At 38.6% G+C, this 16,877-nt stretch overlaps 1 pseudogene; it reads left to right on the forward strand.

Moving 5' to 3' along the window:
* LOC121203705 (K(+) efflux antiporter 2, chloroplastic-like) overlaps positions 1-16,877 on the forward strand; it is a 55,415-nt pseudogene that overhangs the window by 31,160 nt on the left and 7,378 nt on the right.

The following is a 16,877-nucleotide window of genomic DNA, read 5'->3' on the forward strand; positions in this document are numbered from 1 at the left end:
ACCTACTTCCATTCAAAGATTGAGTCTTTATAGAGCCATACGCATCAGTATAGACTAGTTGAAACTTTTTAGAGGCCATCCAAGCCTTGTTTGCTGGAAATGGAACCCTAGCTTACTTTCCTAGTTGACACATTTCATATAAAAACACTTTGTTGTTCAACTACTTCTGTGAAATTTTCAACCAAATCTTCTTTGGACAACTAAAGTAGTGACCAGTAGTTAACATGGCCCAACCTTCTATGCCACAATTTAGACTCATCTAAGATAGTTGTGTAGGCACTAACAGTCCCTTTATTCCAATCAACAACAAAGCTTCTGTCAGTCATGGCTACTGACATGAGCTTGGATCCACTTGGATCACTGATCAGGTATAATATTCTTTTTTATGTAACTGAGTAATACTTAGCAGATTTCTATCAATTTCAGGTACTAAGAAAACATTGGAGACAAGTTTGGTACATGAACGAGTGTCGATCAGCACATCTCCCTTCCCTTCTGCTTTGATGTATTGACCATTGCCCACTTTTACTCTCGAGTTGAAGTTTCTGTCTATGCTCTTGAAGATAGCAGCATCAGGTGTTATGTGGTTAGTGCAGCCACTGTCAATTAACCAACCTTTTATGCTATTTCTTCTGATTACTGAACAAAAAACAGCAAATACTTTTTTTTCCTAACATTACTCTCTTCTGCCACTTGAGCTTCTGTTTTAAACTACTAAGCTTGATGTTGTTTTTGTTGGCCTCTATTTTTGCAAGCCTTTTCAACATGGCCTAGCTGTTTACAAACTTTGCATTGCACATTAGGTCTGTACCAGCAGTTTGCTTCTAGATGGATAATCTTTTTACAATGAGAGTAAGGTGGATATCTTTTTCTTGCTCCATTTCTTTTAGGCTTGTCTGACCAAGTTTTCTTCCTTTTGTAGCCAGAGGAGCTCGAGGTTGGTCTGCTCTTGGATTGAAATGCACCTTCATGATGCTCTTCCTGTTTGCTAGCTTTCCTTTGTTCCTGAGCATAAAGATCATTAATTAGCTCAGTCAAAGAGATGCTTGATAGATCTCTCAAGTTTTCTAATGAAGAGATTTGGGTTTCATATCTTTCAAGTAAGGTTGAAATAACATTCTCTACTATTTCGCTTTCACTAAATTGGTCTTCAACTGGCCTAATGTTGTTCATAACAGCCATAATCCTGTCTGAATATTGCTTAATTGTCTCTGGCTCCTTTATTTTCAAAATTTTAAAGTCCTTCATTAAGTTGATAAGTTGTTGCTGTCTTATTTTTTTAATACCTTGAAACTCTTCTTTAAGCTTCTCCCAAGCCTGCTTTGGAGTCTCGCAGGCCATGATCCTTATGAAAATCATGTTTGATACACTGTTTTGGAGGCAAGACTTTGTCTTGTACCTCTTGGGTCTATCATCAGAGTGTTACCTAATTTGAGTTATTGTGGGGTTAGCTCTCAAGGGTGGTGGTTCAAGATCAACATTGACAACCTCCCATAGGTCAAATGCTTGTACGTAGGTTTCTATTTTTACTACCCAAATACGGTAGCTTTTACCGTTGAATACTGGTGGTGGCGTTGGAGAAAAACAGGATAAAGATATGTTTTTAAAAGTAGAAAAGAGAAAAGTTCTCTAAGAAGTTGGCTCTTTATACCAATGGTAGGATTTAAGAAATAAATCAAGAGACCATAGCAAAGTCTTGAGCTTGAAGCTATAGTGACTTGCTAAACAAACAAAAAAATCGATCTTGAAGTAACAAGAATAGGTTGCTTAAAAAGAACCAAAACAAGAAGAGAAATGTAACACCCCTTACCCGTGTCCGACGTCGGGATAGGATACGAGGCATTATCAGACTTAAACACAAGCAAACATACAAAATCAGGCCATAAAATTGTATTCAAATTAAATTCATTCATACATATGCAAATTGTCCCTTATATGGGCCTACGAGGCCCAAAACATGCATCGAGAGTAGTTCAGGACTAAACCGAGAACTTTAGAAATCTTTGGGAAAACTTAGAAAGTTCCATGAAACAAGGTCACACGCCCATGTGGCTTGGGACACGCTTGTGTCCTCAGCCCGTGTAACTGTCTGTTTATGACGTCATCTACATAATTAGGGTCATACGGCCAAGTCACACGCCCGTTTTTTAGGCCGTGTGGCGAATTAAATTCCAAAAATTAAGTGTAGATTTCACACGGCCTGGGCACACACCCATGTCCTAAGGCCGTGTCCTTCACATGGATGAGACATACGGTCTTGTCCTTTACCGTGTGTTTACTATTGGACATTATGTTTTGCCTAATTAGGGTGCAGAGGACACACGGCTGGATCACATGCCCATGGGGCAGACTGTGTGTCACACACAGCCTAGACACATGCCCGTGTGTCTACTCGTGTGGACAACTTTGAGGCTATTTTCAAAGCCATTTGCCACCCTTAAATGCTCACTCACTTATGCATTAACATAATATATTTAGTCACTCAAATACTCACAATCATGATTAATTCATGACTTTGTAATGCAAACATATCACTTGCTAAAACCATCATGCTTTCATATGGCTCCACACCAATTTTATATTTATTCATCCTTATAAACCTACTTTCAGCTTACTCAATTATACCATGAACATGGTCATACCTATTAGTCCCAATTCATTCATTAAGCATATGTGCCATTTATCATATCCATTTTCAACAGGCATCCGCCAACCACATCACAAAGCATAAACACATTGCATGCATGCATAATTACTTAAGGTTACAACCCTAGAAGCAGATATAAGCCACATCTCATGGCCTTATATAAAATGAATCATAATACCATCATGAGCCAACTCATTTGGCTAATCATTATGACACATAACAAAATGACCAAGTCCCTTATACATGCCATACTTCAAATGTTGATACTAACTATACCCAAATATCCAATTGATAGTGTGATCGAGTCTTCGACGTCCTTCGATCCTCGAGCTAGATTGGCGACATTCTAAAGAATGGGAAGAAAGGGGGGTAAGCATTAAAACTTAGTAAGTTTGCATGTAAATAATTAACAACATTAACCATACATTATTGTACACATAACATAATAATATTTATCATAATGTCATCAAGTATCATAGCTACATTTTAAGTCATGTCATTTGCATAATGTATAATAAGACTCATGATCATAATTCATTCATTCACATCTTACCAAGGTCTCCTCGATTAATAATCTCAGTATTTATGAGCTTTCTGTACGTACCTGTACCCTTTCAACATGATCATACCATATCATCTCTTTGACATAAACTTTGGATTACCTGTTGAACCCCTTGGAATTACTAAAGGATACTCGGGGATTCTCATAAACATAGTAAGATGCCAATGCCATATTCCAGATATGGTCTTACATGGGATCACATGTTGATGCCAATGCCATGTCCCAGACATGGTCTGACATGGGATCTCAAATCGATGCCAATGCCATGTCCCAAACATGGTCTTACATGGGATCACACATAACTCTAATGTCATGACATTTGTATCCTAACTATTCCTAAGGTTCAACCGAGATTTTAAGGTATCGATCTCATCTAATCGTTATCGAGTCTTTATTAATTAAATCCACAAGGACAATTATACAATTCATGCAATATTAAATATTAAATACATAATAATGTAACATTGCATTATTTACACATAAACTTACCACAGTACCCAAAATATGGCTACTATTCGATTTAGTCCATAACCTTATTTTTCCTCGGTTTAGGTCTAGACTCTGTTTTTCTTGATCTATAATAGTAAATTTCATTTATTTAATTATCACATTGTTCAAAATAATCCATAAATCATACTTTGGCAAAATTATAATTTAACCCTTAAGCTCGTAAAATGAAATGTGTTCATTTTTTTGCTACCCAAGCCTAGCTAAACTTATATCATACTTATAACAACCCACATTTTCTTTCAAAACAGATTTTTAGCCACCTATTTTACAACTTTTACAAAAAGGTCTTTTTTAGGTGTTTTCATGAAAAACCACTTAGTAAAAGATGTTTATCATGCATCAAACTTTCATATTCCTTCATTAAACACCAAAATACATGCATGTCACACATGGGTAAGTTTTTGAAGATGAACCCTAGCTCAAAATAATGGTAAAAATAACTAGATCATGCTTCAAGGATCTCAAAAACATAAAGAACATTAAAAAAGGGGCTAGGGTGTACTTACAATTGAGCTTGAAAGGATGAACAAAACCCTAGCTATGGCTCCTTGAAAATTTCGGCTAAGGAGGAGGAAGATGGACACAATTTTTGACTTATTTTTTCCTTTTTATTCTTTTATTAACCAAATGACAAAAATGTCCTTAAGGCATTTCTTTCAAAATTTTCCTATTCATGCCCATTTTTGCCCATAAAAATAGAAATTGGGCAAATTCTATTTAAGGACCTATAATTAACATTCCATCTCAATTTCATGCCTAAAGCTTCTAGAACTCACATTTTACGACTTTTGCAATTTAGTCCTAGATGTCAAATTGGACACTTTATCCATAAAATTTCTTCGCGAAATTTTCACATAAGCATGCAATTATATCATAGACTTCATAATAATCATAAATTAATTATTTCTACTTCAAATTTGTGGTCTCAAAACCACTATTCTGACTATGCCCTAATTCGGGATGTTACAAGAAATTAGCTGAAAAATTAATCTACCATTACTGAAAACATTTCATTACATATAACAAGTAATCAAAATTCTCTTAAAAACAAAAAAGTGTTACCTAAACACACCTAACTCCACTAACGAAGTCTTGAAACTTATAAAATATTGGTTAAACTGATTTATAAAATCCATCAGCACCAATTTACGTCAAATACATTAGATACTTAGTTCAAATGTAATTAAGTAGCAAAAAATCAATTAAACAACAAAATACAACAGCATGTTCTTCAGCTGCAACTTGCATGGCTCAAACAGAATGGTCTGCATGAAAGCCACTTCTTAACACCATCCAATTCCATTGAAGTTTGCAGGTTTCCTGTTTTTTTCACTAAGCGGTTTGTGAATAACCAAAGCAACCTTACCAGGGTTCTCTAAACCCATGTTTTGTTGCTTTCATGCAGTAATAGTCTGATAGGGAAGATGTGATGCATGAGTGATATATGGATCCCCCATAAGTTATAGAAAGGAAGCTAACTATTTTTTCCATAAAATTATTTAGATTTTCATCAGTTATAGGGTTAATTTAATGTGTATTCTTTTAAATATTGGAAGCAATATAAAGTATCTGTATTCAGCAGAACTCTTTTTCAATATATTAAAGCATCTGATTCCTGATGAAGTGGGATAACTGATAATTACTTGCTAATCTGTCTCTTTGACTTGGTTTTATTTTCAGACTGATGATTTGCAAGATCACATTATCATTTGTGGATTTGGACGCGTTGGGCAGGTGTTTATACATTTGTACCCTTGAATTTGAAATTTTGGTATAAATATGTTTGTAACAATGGCATATTCTCTTTTGTTTTTGTTGTTCTCAGATCATAGCTCAGCGTCTTTCAGAACGGCTAGTTCCATTTGTTGCACTTGACGTGAGGAGGTAACCTGATTTTTACAGTTAGGTTTCATTTTTTGAACGTTAACCGATTATTAATCATAATTGTTATGATTTTTGCAAACATCTAAATCCATCATCTTTTGCTAGAGCATAAATCCAAGTGTCCATGACTATGAGTTTTGTTTTCTTCACAAAAGGGGTCTAAAATGCCCTTACCAAAAAAATAAAAAATCAATTCAGTCCCTAAAGAAAATTACACCCAATTGAGCCTTCATTGACAAATAAAAGAAAAGAAAAGAAAATCTATTGGTGTTGTGAAACAGAAATGAAAACAAAGCAGAGTCTTGAGCAACAAGCTTCAATGACTTGCAGCACACAACAAGGAAATCAGGCTGTGAACTTAAATCAAATTGCTTAACTAGGACCAAAAACGAGAAGAAGAAATGCTAAAAAAGATTCATCATCTTGATAGCTGAAGTTTACAGAACTTTTAAACAAGCAAAACAGCTTGACTGAAAACAAAAACTGTCACCTAAACATACCTAACACCACTAATTTGTCTTGGAACTTATAAACTTAACTTGTACACATAGATAAGCTGATTTAATCAAGTCAATCACCACCTAATCAAAACAAATACATTGTCAACTTAGTTTCAAATGTAACTAAGCAGCAAAATACAAAATACAAACATTAGTAGTATGCTGTCCTCCTGCAACATGCATGCCACGACAAAACCAAGCTGCATGGAAGCCATTTCTTAACAAAATCAGTTAGCTCTTTCCGTTAATGAAAACTGTGATTGCCGATTGGACAAAAAAAGAAGTTGACACATGGCATGATTTACTAAGGGTTCAGTTGATTTTTGGATTTTTTTTTACTTAGGGCATCTTAGATTTTTTGCCTTTTTTTCCCATTTTATGCAATGTATTGATATAACATTAAATATCCAGTTACTGTATATCTTGTATGTGCATGATTATGAGGTAGAAAGATTGATGTAAATACATGAGGAAGTTGGCTCCCGGGTGAACGGAACCTGGGGCCTTACTCTTTGAGATGTTCTAAAGGGCAAAAAGTGGGTGGCAGTACTTGCCCACAGTGGAGATGTCACTTGCTATGGAAATGACGCCAGACTGTTGTACTGTTATATGTAAGGGTAGCCCTATTTCCCGGCATATTTTTCCTTCTTTAATGCAAATCAATTACTTGCCTACTCCTATGTAATTGACATTTTTGTTGAAGAAGCTAAGACATTCTAGGAAATGGACTTGACTCATTTTGGAAATAGTCGTAAAGTTATACTGTACTAATAAATAACAGTGGTGGACATCACAAAGAATCATATAAGTAAACCCTGTTGGTGTTGGGAGCAAAGAACAAGCAAAGTTCAGAAGAAGCTTGAGCAACAAGGCTCGATGCTTGCAGAAGAAACAAACAGATTTAAAACAGAATTTTGAGATAAGCAAGGAACAACGGAGAGTTTCTTGGATGAAAAATGATGAACATTTTCATTAAGAATGAATAATGGCATAATGCCAATACATAAACCAAGCAATCAGCTTGTCAAAATCAGTAAGGTTACCTAAACATTCACCTAACTCCACTAATACATTGAAACTTAACAAAATGAAGCTTGTACACTTTGCAATGCTGATTTATCAGCATAACATCACCTAATTACATCAAGAACTTCACCTGCTAAGTTCAAAAGCAACTAAATTACAAGTCATCAATTAAACAAGAACAAAAATGAACTAAATTTCAGTAGCAGCACTCGGTACAGTAGCTTCTGCATGGCTCGGGCTGCATAGCTTTCTTCTTTCTGCTACTGATGCTACATGCTGACCAACATTCAACAAACCCATCAATCCATCATGGTAAGATACTGATTTCTCTTCTTTCAGTGATAGGGTGGCCATGGGGCGCGCACTGGGTCTTTCTCTTTATTTTGGAGATGCTGGTAGTCGAGAGGTACACAAAATTAGTTTGAAATTGGCTGAAGTTTTGGATTAGTATTTGACATTCTTAATACTGGGAGACGAGGTCCTTCATAAAGTTGGTGCTGAAAGAGAATGTGCTGCAACAATAACCTTGGATACTCCCGGTGCCAATTATAGAACTGTTTGGGCTCTGAGCAAGTATTTCCTAATGTCAAGTGTAACACCCCGAACCCGAGTCCGACACCGGAGTCGAACACGAGGTGTTAACAAACTTTGAAAAATTTCCAGACACTGCCCAATCTGTGTACTAGTCGCTTTAAAAATCATATCTTGAGCTTCACAACTCGAAAATCAGTTTCGTGATTTTTCCCTGAAACTAGACTCATATGCCCATCTACATATTTTTTTCTACAATTTTTTATCGGGCCAATTAGTACAGTTTATTAGTTAAATTCTTCCATGTTACAGGAATCGACTACCCTGACCTTTGCGCATTACGACTTGGATATATCCTTGTACAGGGCTCCAATACTGATGCCGTTTATTTCTATAGAAACTAGACTCAGAGAGGAATCTATACATATATGGTATGACTCCTAATTATCTCTGGTTAATTTATAATCAATTTCCAAAGTCGGAACAAGGAATCCAAAACCCGTTCTGGCCCTGTCTCACGAGAACCTGAATATATCTTAACATACTGTCCATATGATTGTTTCGTTACTTTCCTATGAAAGTAGATTCTTCAAGGTTTGTTTACATAATTTATTCACTATTTAATTCCATTCCTACTATTTTTAGTGATTTTCCAAATCTACGTCACTGCTGCTGTCAGCATCTGCCTTTAAGGTAGACTTTACCTATTTCATGGTTTCCATGATTCAACTAGCCCTTTTTTGCATAAATGGCACAATTTATGAAAGTGATTAACCATCCCCGTGGCCAATCCTTGTCAAGCATATCCACACCAAATGATTATAACATTATACTCAAACACATATAAGCCATTTTCGCATGGCTATCCAAAACTTATACATCACATAAAGTACTCGAAAAACAACAATGGGTCGTCCTAAACATGCCATATCAAAATTCAACCAAAAGTGTACCCAAAAGAGCCTTTGATAGTGTGGGCGACTTCGACTTCAAGATCCCGAGTCCGATAGCTGGAGAACCAAAAATCTATAAAACAGAGGAGCAATGGAACGAAGTAAGCAATTTATGCTTAGTAAGTTTTGAGCAAGGAATTCCAGCATGACGAAAGAATAGCACACATTTAGCTAAACGGAATATTTCATAATACACAATTTTCTGATATCAAACTTACTTCACAACGTTAACCCTTATGTACATACACAAAAGACCAACTTAGCCGAAGGCCGGTAGCTCGTTCATCAACTGAGCGAATATTTATTTGTAAGGGCTCGATTAAATTCAACACATACGTAACATATCCCAATATTGGGATGTTTTTCGAGTATTAGCTGGAATTTTATAGCAAGCTCATTCATTACCAAAATCACGTACCTTCGGAATTTAACCGGATATAGCTCCTCGTTCAAGTGCCTTCGGGACATAGCCCGGTTATAGTAACTCATACAATGCCTTCGGGACTTAACCCAGACTTTAAAACTCGCACGAATGCCTTCGGGACTTAACCCGAAATTAGTATCTCGCACAAAGGCCTTCGGGACTTAACCCAGAATTAATAACTCGCACAAATGCCTTCGGATCTTAGTCCGGATATAGTCACTTAGCACAAAGCCTTCGGGACTTAGCCCGGACAGCATTCAATTAATCATGCACATCTAACAATAATTCATGGCTCATTCGTATTTCATTTTCATTTGCAAAACTCAAACACAAGGCACATATCATCCTTGCACATTCGGCTCAATAGCCACACATAGAGCATGATTTTCATTTGCTTAAAACATGATTTAATCACATCGTAATTTAAGCTCTCTTACTCAAGAACTTACCTCGGGTGTTGTCGAACGATTCCGCTAACTATTCGACCACTTTTTCCTCCCCTTTATCGGATCTATTTCCCCTTTGCTCTTGAGCTTAATTAAACAAATAAATTGATTTCATCATTTAGGCATCGAAAAGATGAACACAAGGCACTTAGCCCATATTTATACATTAGACATTAAAGTCACATACATGTGAAATCATGCATCAACACAACATATTAGCTAATTTTTCCCCCTTGGCCGAATATGCATGTCTATTTTTGGGGTCGATTTCAACACTTAATACACACATATACACACTAGTAAAGCATCCTCTCCCTTCCCATCGATTTAACACATGCATTGCTCATTAACATGTAAAAGTTACATTCGGCCTTAGCACACAACTTGCTAGCCGATTCTTCTCCATTTAGCAACCAATGCACATATGTGTTCACTCAAAAATGCTAAAAAGGAGGTTCAAGAATCATCAAGTCATCATCACATGCATCATTAACAAGCTTCATATTTAGCATGCAATGGCATTAACACAACCTCTACCTAGGTCGAATCTTAACTCATCCTCATGTCTCATCACCACCACATCAAACATCAACCAAGAATGATGCATCCATGGTCAAGTGTCATTTCCATCACATAGCAAGATTTAGACCATGGGCTAGGTAGAACTCAAGCTAACAACTAAAACATGCATGCATCTCATGGAACATCATCAAACATACCTTAGCCTAGCTACATGCATGGCCGAACCTCTTCACCTTTCTTCTTCCTTCCTCCTTAAAATTATTGGCCAAGGATGAACCAAAGGATGAGAAATTTTTTTCTTTGTTTTTCTTTCTAGTTTCGGCAAGTATGAAGATGAGAAAAAAGATGAACAAAAATTCTCTCCTTTCTTTTCTTTAGCTCACGGCAATGGGGGGGGACAAACAACTACACACACTTTTTTTTTGTATTCACCATACTCCTTTTTTTTATTTGTTTTATCCCAACATTTTATGACACAAATTAACATATTTTATTTGTGCCATACTTATGCCATAATTTCCATAAAAAAAATTGCACAATTGCTCATCATGCCCATCATGGCCGGCCACCTTGTTTTATGGTGGGAAATTTGACATGCAAATCCACCTATTTCATACTATAAGTTATTTGGCCACTACAAATTAGCCTATAGCATTTGCAAAAATTTCACATGAGTCACATTTCAAATTTCACTCACAATTGGCAAAATCAAAGCATGAAATTTTCACACATGCACTTTCACATGAAATAAACATAGGATATAACATCGAATTATTATTGTGACTCGGTTTAGCGGTCCCGAAACCACTTCCCGACTAGGGTCAATTTTGGGCTGTCACAACTCTCCCCCACTTAAGAAATTTTCGTCCCCGAAAATCTTACCGGTGAATAGGTTTGGGTATCGCTCTTTCATCGAGCTCTCGGTCTCCCAAGTAGCTTCCTCGATCCCGTGTTTGAGCCATAACACCTTTACTAGCGGAACTCTTTTGTTTCGCAACTCCTTCACTTCACGAGCTAGGATACGCATCGGTTCTTCTTCATAGCTCATATTGTCTTGAATTTCAACCTCTGATGGGCTAATTATGTGCGATGGATCAGATCGATAGCGTCGAAACATCGAAACATGAAAGACGTCATGAATCTTTTCAAGCTCAGGGGGCAAAATCAATCTATACGCAACCGGACCAACTCGTTCGGAGATTTCGTACGGCCCAATGAATCTTGGGTTCAACTTTCCCTTACGGCCAAACCTGGGTATCTTTTTCCAAGGTGAAACCTTAAGGAACACTTTGTCTCCCACCTGATACTCGATGTCTTTTCGTTTCAAATCCGCGTACGACTTCTGACGATCTGTGGCTACCTTCAGACTTTCACGGATTACCTTGACTTTCTGTTCAGCATCTTTAATCAAATCAACTCCGAAAATTTTACTTTCACCGAGCTCGGTCCAAAACAATGGTGTACGGCATTTACGACCGTACAAAGCCTCGTAAGGTGCCATCTTAATACTTGATTGAAAACTATTATTGTAAGCGAATTCAATCAAAGGTAAATACCGTTCCCATGCACTACTGTACTCGAGGATGCAACATCTCAACATATCCTCAAGTATCTGAATTATCCGCTCGGATTGACCATCGGTTTGGGGGTGAAAAGCAGTGCTAAAATGCAGCTTGGTACCCAGAGCTTCTTGCAATTTCTTCCAAAATCGTGAGGTGAATGTCGGATCTCTATCCGACACGATAGAAACAGGTACCCCGTGTAATCTCACAATTTGAGAAACGTACAATTCAGCTAGTTTATCCAATGAAAAATCCGTACGTACGGGGATGAAATGAGCCGACTTAGTCAGCCTATCAACAACAACCCAAATCGCATCCTTCTTACTTGCTAACAATGGCAGTCCAGACACAAAGTCCATTGTGACTCGATCCCACTTCCACTCGGGTATCATGATCGGCTGGAGTAATCCTGAAGGCACTTGATGTTCCGCTTTCACTTGTTGACATATCAAACATCTCGAAACAAAGTCGGAGATGTCCCGTTTCATACCATGCCACCAAAATTGACGTTTCAAATCGTTGTACATTTTCGTACTCCCCGGGTGAATTGACATTCGGCTACAATGGGCTTCGTTCAGAATCATAGAAATGAGTTCCGAATTCCGTGGAACACACAAACGATTTCTGAACCTCAAACAATCATCATCATCAAATTGAAACTCCGATTCCTCGTTCGGAACACACTTAGCCACCAATTCATCATCGACTTTCTGAGCTTCATGAATTTGGTGAGTCAATAATGGTTTAGCTTTTAATTCAGCTACTAACACATTGTCAGGTAGAACAGACAAATGCACGTTCATCGCTCGTAAAGCAAACAATGACTTCCGGCTTAAGGCGTCCGCAACCACGTTAGCCTTTCCCGGGTGGTAATCAATGACAAGCTCGTAATCTTTCAACAACTCAAGCCAACGTCTTTGTCGCAGATTCAAGTCTCGTTGAGTCATCAAATATTTGAGACTTTTGTGATCCGAAAATACATGGCACTTCTCACCAAACAGATAATGTCGCCATATTTTTAAAGCAAACACGATGGCAGCTAGTTCGAGATCATGGGTCGGATAATTCCTCTCGTGTGGCTTCAATTGTCTCGACGCATAGGCCACGACTCGACCTTCTTGCATCAATACGCAACCCAACCCAAGTAGGGATGCGTCACTATAAATGACAAACTCTTTACCTGATTCGGGTTGCACCAAAATTGGAGCTTCAGTCAAATGAGTTTTCAGTTGGTCGAAACTTTTCTGACATTTCTCCGTCCACTCGAACTTAACATCCTTTTGAAGTAGCTTCGTCATTGGTGTGGCTATCATCGAGAAACCTTTGACAAATCGTCGGTAATAACCAGCGAGCCCCAAAAAGCTCCGAACTTCAGTAATATTTCTCGGAGGTTTCCAGTCAAGTATGGCTAAAATTTTGTTCGGGTCAACTCGAATACCCGACGCGGATACCACATGACCCAAGAAGCTAACCTCTCCTAACCAGAACTCACACTTACTGAACTTAGCATATAACTGCTTATCCCGCAAAATTTGCAGCACTAGCCTCAGATGCTCAGCATGTTCGGTCTCATCTCTTGAATAGACCAAAATGTCATCAATGAACACAACTACGAACCAATCCAAATACGGTCTGAAGATCCGATTCATCAAATCCATAAATACTGCAGGGGCATTAGTGAGCCCAAACGGCATCACTAAGAATTCGTAGTGACCATATCTCGTTCTGAAGGCAGTTTTGGGAATATCTGAATCTCGAATTCGCAACTGATAATAGCCCGATCTCAAATCTATTTTGAGAACACTGAGGCTCCCTTCAGTTGGTCGAACAAATCATCGATGCGCGGCAACGGATATTTGTTCTTTATCGTCACTTTATTCAGCTGACGATAGTCAATGCACAACCTCATGGTTCCGTCCTTCTTTTTCACGAACAATACTGGTGCACCCCAATTTGAGAAACTTGGTCGAGCGAAACCTCTATCCGTCAGTTCTTGCAACTGAGCTTTCAACTCCTTTAACTCGGTTGGTGCCATACGATACGGAGCTATCGAAATCGGCGTAGTCCCAGGTACAAGCTCAATACCAAACTCTACCTCCCGAACAGGTGGTAAACCCGGTAATTCTTCCGGAAAAACATCCGGGTATTCACAAACCACCGGCACAGATTCGGGTTTCTTTTCTAATTCTTTGTCATCAAGTACATACGCAAGGTATGCTTCGCACCCTTTTCTTACATATTTCTGTGCCAACGTTGCTGATATTACAGCTGGCATCCCCTCCAAGTCCGCAGACTCAATTCGGACTACTTCGTTATTTGCGCACCTCAAATCAATAGTCTTGCTCTTGCAATTCACAATCGCATCATGTGCGGTCAACCAATCCAAACCAAGGATAACATCAAATTCATCAAACGGCAAAAGCATCAAGTCCGCCGGAAAACAGGAACCTCGAATTTCCAGGGGACATTTCTTACACACTTTGTCGACAAGCACGTAACGACCCAAGGGATTTGACACCCGAATTACAAACTCAGTAGACTCAATAGGTAAAGTCTTACTGGATGCTAAGGTTTCACATATGTAAGAATGAGTAGAACCGGGGTCAATCAAAGCAATTACATTAGTATCAAAGAGAGTGAATGTACCGGTAATAACATCAGGCGAAGAAGCATCCTCGCGGGCACGTATAGCATAAGCTCTAGCAGGCGCACGAGCTTCGGATCTGGTTATATCATCTCTAGATCCTCTCTGACCACCACCAGTATTGCTCGCATTTCCAGATGGTCTACCCCGAGCAGTGGTAGCACCCGGTCTCCCACTCTGATTTACATTTTGTCCCGACAACCTCGGGCAATCTTTAATGAAGTGGTCAACTGATCCGCATTTGTAACAGGAGCGGTCAGGGAATCTACAACTCCCCGAATGCCATTTACCGCAATATCGGCATTTCCTTCTGTCTCGACGTTCATTCCCAACACTGGCGACTGAAGTGCCTCGTGTACCCACAAGGGGTCGATCACGATCTCGTCTAAAAAAGCCCGAAGTGCCTCTAAACTGGCCCGCATCATCTCGAAATCTCTTCGATGCCTGTTGAAGAGACTTTCCCGAAGATCTTTTACGAAACTCTCCAGTTCCCTCATCAACTTTTTGTTTTTCTTTTCTAAGCTCTTCGGCTTTACAAGCTCGCTCGACAAGTACTACGAACTCTCGTATTTCAAGAACGCCAACGAACATTTTTATATCTTCATTCAGCCCATCCTCGAAGCGTTTACACATGATAGCCTCGGACGAAACACATTCCCGAGCGTATTTGCTAAGTCTAACAAACTTTCGCTCGTAATCAGTAACCGACATGGAACCTTGCTTAAGCTCAAGAAATTCCTTCCGTTTTTTATCAACAAATCTCTGACTGATATACTTTTTCCGAAACTCAGTTTGGAAAAACTCCCAAGTTACTTGCTCTCGGGGCACAACAGAAGTCAGAGTACTCCACCAATAGTAGGCAGAATCACGTAGCAAGGAGATAGTACACTTTAGGCATTCATCGGGTGTACAAGATAGCTCATCGAGTACCCGGATAGTGTTGTCCAACCAAAATTCAGCTTGCTCGGCATCGTCGCTATCCGTAGCCTTAATTTCAGTGCCCCATGTTTTCGGATTCTGTCAACTGGGGGCTTATTTGACCTTATTTGGTCAGTTACCGGTGGTATTGTAGGTGCGGGGGTAGTATTTGTCGGGAATGGAGGTTGTGGAACAGCCATATTAGTTCGAATGTATTGGTTGAACCAATCATTCATCACGCTATAGAATGCTTGTCTAGCTTCATCATTCGGATTACTAGCATTAGGTTGAGAGTCTGCCTGCACTGTCCCTTGTGCGGGAGCAGGCGCTACACTCTCAAGATCATCAGCTACCTCTCGGTCACGATCGGGATCCATTACTATAAATAAACACATTTACAATTGTCAGAAATCACCACACTATCAAGTAATCACATAAAATGGCATGTATAGCTAGACCCAACACATTACGGTAGTCCTAGAATCGACTAAACCGTAGCTCTAATACCAATCAAATGTAACACCCCGAACCCGAGTCCGACACCGGAGTCGAACACGAGGTGTTAACAAACTTTGAAAAATTTCCAGACACTGCCCAATCTGTGTACTACTCGCTTTAAAAATCATATCTTGAGCTTCACAACTCGAAAATCAGTTTCGTGATTTTTCCCTGAAACTAGACTCATATGCCCATCTACATATTTTTTTCTAGAATTTTTTATCAGGCAAATTAGTACAGTTTATTAGTTAAAGTCTCCCATGTTACAGGAATCGACTACCCTGACCTTTGCGCATTACGACTTGGATATATCCTTGTACAGGGCTCCAATACTGATGCCGTTTATTTCTATAGAAACTAGACTCAGAGAGGAATCTATAAATATATGGTATGACTCCTAATTATCTCTGGTTAATTTATAATCAATTTCCAAAGTCGGAACAAGGAATCCAGAACCCGTTCTGGCCCTGTCTCACGAGAACCTGAATATATCTTAACATACTGTCCATATGATTGTTTCGTTACTTTCCTATGAAAGTAGATTCTTCAAGGTTTGTTTACATAATTTATTCACTATTTAATTCCATTCCTACTATTTTTAGTGATTTTCCAAATCTACGTCACTGCTGCTGTCAGCATCCGCCTTTAAGGTAGACTTTACCTATTTCATGGTTTCCATGATTCAACTAGCCCTTTTTTGCATAAATGGCACAATTTATGAAAGTGATTAACCATCCCCGTGGCCAATCCTTGTCAAGCATATCCACACCAAATGATTATAACATTATACTAAAACACATATAAGCCATTTTCGCATGGCTATCCAAAACTTATACATCACATAAAGTACTCGAAAAACAACAATGGGTCGTCCTAAACATGCCATATCAAAATTCAACCAAAAGTGTACCCAAAAGAGCCTTTGATAGTGTGGGCGACTTCGACTTCAAGATCCCGAGTCCGATAGCTGGAGAACCAAAAATCTATAAAACAGAGGAGCAATGGAACGAAGTAAGCAATTTATGCTTAGTAAGTTTTGAGCAAGGAATTCCAGCATGACGAAAGAATAGCACACATTTAGCTAAACGGAATATTTCATAATACACAATTTTCCGATATCAAACTTACTTCACAACGTTAACCCTTATGTACATACACAAAAGACCAACTTAGCCGAAGGCCGGTAGCTCGTTCATCAACTGAGTGAATATTTATTTGTAAGGGCTCGATTAAATTCAACACATACGTAA

This window comes from Gossypium hirsutum, chromosome A07, assembly GCF_007990345.1.
Source record: "Gossypium hirsutum isolate 1008001.06 chromosome A07, Gossypium_hirsutum_v2.1, whole genome shotgun sequence".
Lineage (NCBI taxonomy): Eukaryota > Viridiplantae > Streptophyta > Magnoliopsida > Malvales > Malvaceae > Gossypium > Gossypium hirsutum.